Here is a 9,818-nt window from a genome sequence, read left to right on the forward strand (position 1 = left end):
TCATGTACGTATTCAAATATATGTACCGAGTCTCTGCTGTGTGCCATGCTCTGTTGTAGGGGCCGGCGATGCAGGAGAAAACAAAAGAGACCAAGTCCCTGCCCTCCTGGAGTTCATATCCTAGTGAAGTAGCCAAACAACAAACCAACAAATATACAATAAATATGCAATATGGTGATAAGCGCACTGCAGGGGAGCCAGGAAGGACAGTGGCTCAAGTGCTGTTGTATATCAAAGGACAAGGAGGTCCTCTCTGATCAGTGGCATTTGAGCAGAAACCCAGCCTTTCTAAGTGCCCTGAGACTGCTGGCTGATTTGCCCATTCCCTGAGTTCTTCCTCATCCTCCAAATTCATTCCTTCACCAATACTGAGGGCGTCTTGTGCGCCAGTAGGATCTCTGCAGCACCTGCTGCCCAGCCTCATCGGGGCTGCTTTGTTTTTGTTCCTGCCATTCTCAGCAGTTCCACGGTTTTTCACAGCCCCTGCTGATCGCCCAAGTCTCTCCCACACCCTCCCCACCCACTGTACTTCCAATCCATTGCTCTGAATTTCCATCTTCCCAAATCAACATGGTGCTCCAAACATCACACTCTGTAGGACACAACCCGCAGAAGGCTTGGCAAGGGGCTAGATGATGGCTGGAGCTCCAAGGAGTAGGGAAGTCTGTGAACAGCAATAAACTGCATAATCACGCCGGCTCCTCTTGTGGTTAAGCAAGATCCTGAAGGCAGCAGCCTGGATGAAAAGGGTTAAAATGTGTGAATAAGGAGGCTGGGAACAGGAGGACACCGGATACCTGCTAAACAAGACTGTGTAAAGGATTCATGTCATCCCATTGAATCCTTATAGCAATACTATGAGGTTGGTATTAAGCCCATTTTGACAGGTGGACAACTGAGGCTCAGTGAGCTTAGGTAACCTGTGTCTAAGGCCACACAGCCAGTGATGGATGGAGATGGGATTCAAACCTGGATCTGAGTCTAAAGCTCCTTGCTTTCTTCCATCAAGTGAAGTGTGAGTTTGTAAAGGAAAAAATTCTCAACAGTGCATCTCAGGTTAAGGGAAATCATGACAACTTTGCCAGCTGAAGACTCAGAGGAACTTGGAATACAGCCCTTCAATTCTAGGTAGGTCATATGTGTCAACCAGCAGGTTGAGTTGATAACAATCACGTCGTGACCTGACCACGCTCCCATGCCACTGCCAGATCAGCTAGATAGAATCTGGCAGGGCTGATAAATTTCTACCTTAGCCAGGTAGAAGCAAGGGAAAAATGCAGACCAAAAGACAGCAAAAAAGGAGCTTGCAACAAAACAAAACAAACCTAAACTAAACCCTAAAGCATCTGGTTCAAGCTGTTGCACATTCCCAGATGCATGAAAACCAAGTTCGTTAATAAGAAATACAAAAAAGGGGAATTCCCTGGCAGTCCAGTGGTTAGGACTCTACACTCTCGATGCTGAGGGCCTGGGTTCAATCCCTGGTCAGGGAACTAAAATCCCACAAGCCACATGGCACAGCCAAAAAAAAAAAAGAAATGTGAAAAAGGCTTAGCTCCATGGAGCTGTCCTAAGTTCATTTACTGAGCCGGAGCTTGTAACAGTGATCAGGTGATTTCCAGTTGTGGCTCCACAGCACTCATCTCCTTCCTCTGGGAATGTGACCTGCAACGACAAGACGTCTACTGTCTGGACTCTTCCAACATGCTTCCTTTTCCCTGGAACCCAGGAAATCCTGGCTACCTGCAGTGTGCAAAGGCAGCTGGCCAGGCAAGGAAGCTGGCGCCAGGTCCCGGGGGCCCCTCCCTGGAGGGAGCAAAGTTTGCCTCTCAGGTTGCAGCTGCAGAAAGAGGGAGGAGACTAGGGGGATGGGTTGGAGAGCCGTGGAGGCAGTGGTTTGGACATCAACTCAGTGAGTCATGCCCGGGGCAGCTTTTTACAGGAGTTGCAAATTCCAGTAACAGCAGATGAGGGACATCTCTCGAGGGACTTCCAACCAATCGAAAGCGCCTCTTGCTCCATTTTGGCAGTCCTGAGTCCACATCCAAATAGCTTACCTTCAAAAGCAGATCCCGAAGTTTTTCCTTGCATGGGTCCCTGGGCTTCCTGAAACCAGGAGGCTTTTCTGCCCTGAAGTTGGAGATGTTGGGTGATAGCCATTGTCAGCAAACACTGCGCCTGAGTCTGGCCCCTCTTCCACACAGGGATGCGATTTCCATTTCCTGTGTCCTGGAGGGTGAGCTGGGTGTTTTTCTTTTGCCCCTCCAGATCCACTCCCTGGCCGCCTCCCTGTTCTCAGCCCTGGGGAGGCTGACCTGTGTGATCTCCATCAATGGGCTCCCTCTCTTGTGGCGTCCAGTTGGTAGAGCCCCAGCAGGAGATGAGAAGGCAGGCAGAGAGTGAGGTCATTCTTCCCAGCTTCCTGTATGTGGGGCCCCACAGGCTGACAGGGTCCCTTATGGGAAGAGTACAGCCCTCTCTAAACAGTATCTCTGTCTCTAGATTCTGGTAACCACTCTCCGTGTCCTTTCCAGCCTAAGGGAGTAACAGCTCCCCCTGTTACTTGCTCTGGGTACTGCACCATCCTTGAGGTTTCCTTAAACTTTGCCCTCTCCCTTTATCAAACCCACCTCTTTATTCTGTTCCACGACAGTGATATCCACCACTCTGTCTTCCAGCTCACTTATTTGTTCTTCTGCCTCATTTATTCTGCCATTGATCCCTTCTAGTGTATTTTTCATTTCAATTATTTTATTTTTTTAAATAAATTTATTTATTTATGGCTGCGTTGGGTCTTCGCCGCTGCACGTGGGCCCTCTCCAGTTGCCTCGAGCGGAGGCCACTCCTCGCTGGAGCACGGGCTCCAGGCGCGCGGGCCTCAGCAGTTGCAGCAAGTGGGCTCAGCAGTTGTGGCTCACGGGCCCAGCTGCTCCGCAGCACGTGGGATCCTCCTGGACCAGGGCTCGAACCCGTGTCCCGCACACTGGCAGGCGGACTCCCAACTGCTGCGCCACCAGGGAAGCCCCTTCATTTCAATTATTGTTCATCTCTCTTTGTTCTTTAGATCTTCTAGCTGTTTGTTAAACATTTCTTGTATCTTCTTGGTCTGTGCCTCCATTCTTTTTCCAAGATCTTAGATCATCTTTACTATCATTACTCTGAATTCTTTTTCAGGTAGATTGCCCAGCTCCACTTCAGTTAGTTGTTTTTGTGGGTATTAAACCCAGTGGGAGTGTGCCATCTCCCCACTTCTGGGCACCTGAGTGATACCAATTATTTAGGTAAAAGCCATCTTGACCCACACCTCTTCTCCCCTGCTGTTACTGCTACTCTAACCTACCTCCGTCTACAAGGACTAATAACCAAGTGTCGTTCAAGAGCCTTTGGAGCCTTTGTGGCTGTCGAGCAGAACACATGTCAAGCCACTTAGAATAAAACCCAAGCTCCTTCCCAGGGCTTAAGAGGCCTGAGCCTGCTCTCCAAACCCCTCTCCCTGCACACTCCCCCAGCCACATGGGCTTTCTGCCATTTCCTAAACGTGCCGAGATTGTTCACACTTATAAGCCTTTTGCACTCACTGTTCCTGCCGCTACCAGGTCCCAAGGTTGTCAAGTTTAATCCTCACTCCTGCAAGTTCCCAGAGGCAGAAATTCATTTTTTAAATTTTTTCAAGTTTTTTTGGCATCGTTTCGTTCCAGGAGCTACAAACTCAAGTGCCTGTGGAACATGTCAGGTAACATAAACAGGGGAAGTGGCCAAGGCTAATAAAAATCATTCAGCTCTCTTGGTCTGGCTTTTGTTTTCCCACTTTTGACAGAGACATGAAAGCAGAGAAACAGTTCTTACTATAAAAACACACACAGTGCAGAGTCAGTGATGGGGGCAAGTGACAGTCCTCCTTGGTGTTGGGGAGCAGTAGAGAGCGGGTGGTGACTGCAGCAAACCTCCTACCAGCCAGTTTGCTGTTTTGCAGAAATCAGTCCCAGTATGACCAGAAATTGCCATTTTTCATGAGAAGCTGGAAATCCTGGTTTGTTTGTGGTGTCTCCTAATTTTTTAAGGTTGACAATTCTTTAAAATTAAAGTGTAGTTGATTTACAATGTTGTCTTAGTTTCTGGTGTACAGCAAAGTTTCATATATGTGTATATATATGTATGTATACAGTACATATATTCTTTTTCAGATTCCTTTCCATTGTAGGTTATTATAGGATATTGAATATAGTTCCCTGTGTTATCTAGTAGGTCCTTGTTGTTTATCTATTTTATACGTAGTAGTGTGTATCTGTTAATCCCAAACTCCTAATTTATCCCTCCCCACCCTTTTCCCTTTGCTAACTATAAGTTTGCTTTCTATGTCTGTAAGTCTGTTTCTGTTTCGTAAATAAGTTCATTTGTATCATATTTTAGATTCCACATATAAGTGATGTCATATGATACTTGTCTTTGTCTGACTGACTTCACTTAGTATGATAATCTCTGGGTCCATCCGTGTAGTTGCAAATGGCATTATTTCATTCTTTTTATGGCTGAGTAATATTTATATATATATACACACCCCACATCTTCTTTATCCGTTCATCTGTTGATAGACACTTAGGTTGCTTCCATGTCTCGGCTATTGTGAATAGTGCGGCTATGAACGTAGGGGTGCACATATCTTTTCGAATTAGAGTTTTGTCTGGGTGTATGCCCAGGAACGTGATTGCTGGATCATATGGCAACTCTCTTTCAGTTTTTTAAGGAACCGCCATACTATTCTCCATAGTGCCTGCACCAATTTACATTTCCACCAACAGTTTAAGAGGGTTCCCTTTTCTCCACACCTTCTCCAGCATTTATTCTTGGCAGACTTTTTGATGGTGGCCATTCTGACTGGTGTGAGGTGATACCTCACTGTAGTTTTGAGGTGCATGTCTCTGATTATTAGCGATGATGAGCATCTTTTCATGTGCCTGTTGGCAATCTGTAGGTCTTTGGAGAAGTGTCTACTTAGGTCTTTTGCCTTCAGTTTGACAATTTTTAAAAGCCCCTTGTGGGCCACACTGAATGTATATTCATGCTGGATTTAACACAGAGGCCACCAGTACTCAATCACTGCCATATATTCAGTGGGCACAGCACAGAGTATATGTTCAACAATTCTGTGTAGAATAAATAGTTCTTCCCATGTGACTTCTCAGCTTCCCTCTGTTGGGAATGTAGAAAAAGTGGGTTCAGAATGAGAGGACGCTTCTCCTTTCTAGCTGGGAGTTTCAAGATATGTCTGCTCCTGAGCTCAGAGGCAGCCTGGATGAGTTCCATGAATATGAGATTTCTCTACCACTTGGTCTGAGGCTGATGTGGCATTGATATGGCCGTGCCTGTATTTTAATAGTCTGCATCCATTCTGATGGTTGGTGCCATGATGTACTGGTTGTTAAACAATTTTAGTATCAACCCCCACTGCGTGCCCAAATGGAAGGCTGTATTGGCCACAGTTTGTGTCCACCAACAAAGACTCTTAGAGGTGGGAAAGGAAGCAAAACACACGCTAGTTCATTTAGAGGTTGAAGTCTATTCCAGGTTTGGTAGAGGGCTGATTCTCCTAAAGACCTTATAAACCTGCTCATGCTTCTAATGGCTGTTTTTCCATCACAGAGGCTGATAGGTTCTCACACCTACCTTCCCTGCCCAGCCAAAGCTACTCCAAAGCTTCTGGAGATTGAGGAATGACTGGTGTAGTCCAGTGAGCCAGGTCAAGCGGGGGCTGGGTGGTGACCCAGTGGAAGACAGTGGCAGAAACAGGTGATGGCTTTGGGAAGAAATTTTAATTAATTCACTTACTCCAATGTCTAAGGCAAGCTATCCCAGTCTTCACAGCAGCAGGCTCACGCCTGGTTCTACCTGTTTGCACTGTAAGCAGAAGTTCGCCGTCTGTTCAAACGCAAAAGAGATGTTAGCGGCATTTCATTGGATCAGCTCAAGGTGATTTAGATTTGTTCTTGGAATCCATTAAGCATTTAATAACGCGCAAGTGTGGCTCTGCTTTCTGGACAGATAGAATTACTCCTCTGTATATGCTAACCAACCAAAGTGTATCATCCAATGTGATAAAGCTATTTGGAGAGATATGCAAACTCATTCCCTAGGATTTCTGACTCAGGCTTATCCTAATGTTGCTCAGAGCACAGCTTCCCAGCTTTTTTTTGTTTTGCTTTACTGAAGTATAGTTGATTCACAATGTTGTATTAATTTCTGCTGTACAGCAAACTGATTCAGTTACACACATATATATTCTTTTTCATGTTCTTTTCCGTTATGGTTTATCATAGGATATTGAATATAGTTCCCTGTGCTATGCAGTAGGACCTTGTTGTTTCTCCATCCTAAATGTAATAGTTTGCATCTGCCAATCCCAAACTCCCAATTCTTCCCTCCCCCACTCCCGCCCAAAGCTTCCTAGTTTTTATTTGGGGTAGCCTAGGGCAATGGTATACAAACTTATTTTAGTTTTAGGAACTAAAATACAAGTACAGAAGCCAATGAAAACCCAGCTGCTCAGAGGCAAGCAACTAAGAGACCCTGGGAGTGTGCCTGTCACCCCACTATCTTCATCCCCTTTCTCTTGTTGCCCCTACCAGGGCTACTAGGAACCTCAAAGTTGGAACACAGTTGAAGCAGCTGTTCTGGAAAATCTCCAAGTAGCTCAAGTCATGTTGGAAACCTGTAACCCAGACCTTTAAAAACAAAGTTCGTTTTACGTAATCAAATTGCCTCCTTGGGCTTCCCTGGTGGCGCAGTGGTTGAGAGTCCGCCTGCCGATGCAGGGGACATGGGTTTGTGCCCCGGTCCGGGAAGATGCGACATGACGCGGAGCGGCTGGGCCCGTGAGCCGAGGCCACTGAGCCTGCATGTCCGGAGCCTGTGCTCCGCAACGGGAGAGGCCACAACAGTGAGAGGCCCACGTACCGCAAAAAAAAAAAAAATTGCCTCCTTATAATTTATAATTGTGTAATAGTTCAAACATTCATAGGGATAACAGGACAAACATTTATGTACCTACCACTTTCCTTTGCAAACTTAACATTTTGCTTTGTTGCTTTGGTTTTTGAAAGGAATAAAATATTTAAAATATTGTTGAAGCCCCCCCCACCACATACCCTTCCCCAATCCTACTCCCTCTCCTGTATGCTCCCTCCCTAGAAATAACCACTCTCCTGAATTTGCATTAATTGTCCCCATGCAAGATTTTTACTATTAATACATATATTAATATATGCATTTTTCCTGAATGTATATATGTGTATATGTACACATATGTAACATATAATATTACATACATATTCCCCAAACAGCATATTGTATTCTTTGCATGAGTTCACACTTAATATCAGTATTATGCTATAATACCAATCTGTTGTTTCCTTTTCCAGCTCAACATTATATTTTGGAGATTTATCCATGTTGAAACATTTAGCTCTGTCTCAAGCACTTTACCTGCTATATCATATTCCTTTGTATGAATTTATGGGTGCATTTTCCTCTTGATAATGTTTGTTGCCTCCAATTTTTCACGAAATGTTGCAATGTATATCCTTGTATGTGTCACACTCTGCAAACTTCTCTAGGGCAAAGGCTTTCAAATTGACCTGACTGCCACCCACTATCAGAAGTGCATTTTACACTGGGACCCAGTGCAACACAAACACACAGTACTCTTAGGACACTTTCAGAAACACTCTTTGTAGTTTTTGATTGTCTGTTGTCTATTTCGTTGTTGCAGATCGTGGTCGTGACTCACTCTGTCAATTCTACAACCATCAGTGGAACCCCCAGTTTGAAAATCAGTGCCCTGGAGCATATACCAGGAAGTAGCATGGCAGGATTGGGGGATGCGCACACCTTCAAACTTTACAAAAGAGGGCCAAAGTAGTTGTGCAAATTTACACTCCACCAGCAGTGTACAAGAGCACCTGTTGCTCCACAGCCTTACCAATACTTGGCGTCAACTGGCCTTTCCATTTTTGCCAAGAGGATGAAAGCAAAACAGCATCTCACTGTGGTTTTAGTTTGCCTTTCCATGATGAGCAATGGGCACGGCACCTTCCTAGTTGTTTACTGGCCATTTGTGTTTCCTCTTGTGTGACTTGCCTGCTCTTATCCTTGGCTCATTTTTATTAGATAATTTTATTTTGTCTTTAGCTTTCTTGGCCCTTTGCTTTTCTCTATAAATTTTAAGATCAGTTTATCTCGTTGCATGAAAAACATTGGGATTGTCATAAAAATTGATTTAAATTTTATAGGTCAGTTGGGGAAACTGACATTTTTGTGATGTTGTCTCTTTGGGGGTTTTTGCATACATTGTCATAATTCACAATTTATTCTGTGCCCTTCAATATTTTTATTTCACTTTTTTCCCCCATCTTTCCCATTTTAGTTAAATTCATTCCTGAGTTCTTTACAGTTTTGTTTTGTTGCTACTATGAATTTTTTTTTTCAGTTACTCTTCCAAATGCCTCCTATTTCTTTTTCTTGCCTTATTGCACTGGTGAGAAGGCCCAATACAATGTTGGGTAGGTGTGGTGAGAGTGACCATCCGTGTCTTTTCCTTTTTTTAAAGTTAAAATACTTCTGTATATTTGCAAATGCATAGCATTTTCCTGGAAAAATGGGTAAGAAATTGGTTATAATGATTTTCTCAAGGAAAAGGAACTGGGTGGTTGAGGGATAGGGAAGAAGGGTAGTCCTAATAAGTCATTTGTCCTTTTTGCTTTTTGTTCCAGGAGCATTTAAATCCTTTTGAAAATATTAAATGAAGTTAAAACATTACAGAAAATGCTGGAATTCCTTTTGTCCACTGTGTCCAATTCTCATTCCTTCTTGACGTCCCTCTAAGTTGCTTTCTTTGAGGGATAGTCTTTATATTTACAAACATTGTATTACTTTAAGTTTTAAAAAGGAGGACATACTAGGGTATTCTGCCAGTGCTTTTCTCCTGCTTTTACATAAATATGTGTATACATCCACAGAAACCATAGAGTAACGTTTTGTGTATATGTGCATATTATGTAAATGAAATTATACTGCACGTAGAATTCTTTTTTTTTTTTTTTTTTTGCTTTATCATTTGTTCAGGAGCTTTATATTGTTATACATACATCTAGCTCTTCCTTTTTAATAGCTGCCCAGTATTATATAACATGAAGATGTTACTATTACTTTATCTACCCTAGAATTTCTCTAGGGCAGATATAGAGGAGTGAAATTATTGGTTCTTAGGAGAAACAGATTTTTTGTTGTTGTTATTTTAGCAAATACTACCAAATTGCTCTATAAAGTGACTATACCAGTTTCTTTCACCCACCAAACAAGTATTTTGTCGAGGGTTTACACATTCCCCTACTGACTTGCTGTGACCTTGATTGAGCAGGGCATGTTTTCTCTCTGGACCCCTAGTGACTCCATCTGTAGGAGGAGGGAGTTGGGTGGACCCCACGAGTGTACGAGATGGTGTAATGATAGGCTGTGCAGCCTCAGAGTGGGTCGGGAATGACTGCCCTAGAGACAACGGGGAGAGGAGGAGGACGCGGGTAACAGCCAAGCTGAAGCCAGGCAATTTATAAGCACTTGGCCCTTATCTCAACTCCTCCATTAGCACAATGAACATTTATCATGAGCTTTCACCCAAAAGCCCCCTCTGGAAGGCCCGGATACCCTTTTCTGGGGGGAATTCACCTCCCAGGGTCCCCCAGAGGAAAGAATGGCAAGCAGGGTTAGCAAAATGTGTGTATGGTAATTTTGCCGTTGAACAAATAAATGCTCTTAACAAATACAGA

The sequence above is a fragment of the Delphinapterus leucas genome, chromosome 14 (assembly GCF_059928025.1).
Source record: "Delphinapterus leucas isolate spDelLeu-1000000601 "Yukka" chromosome 14, BTC_Dleu_Yukka2, whole genome shotgun sequence".
Classification (NCBI taxonomy): domain Eukaryota; kingdom Metazoa; phylum Chordata; class Mammalia; order Artiodactyla; family Monodontidae; genus Delphinapterus; species Delphinapterus leucas.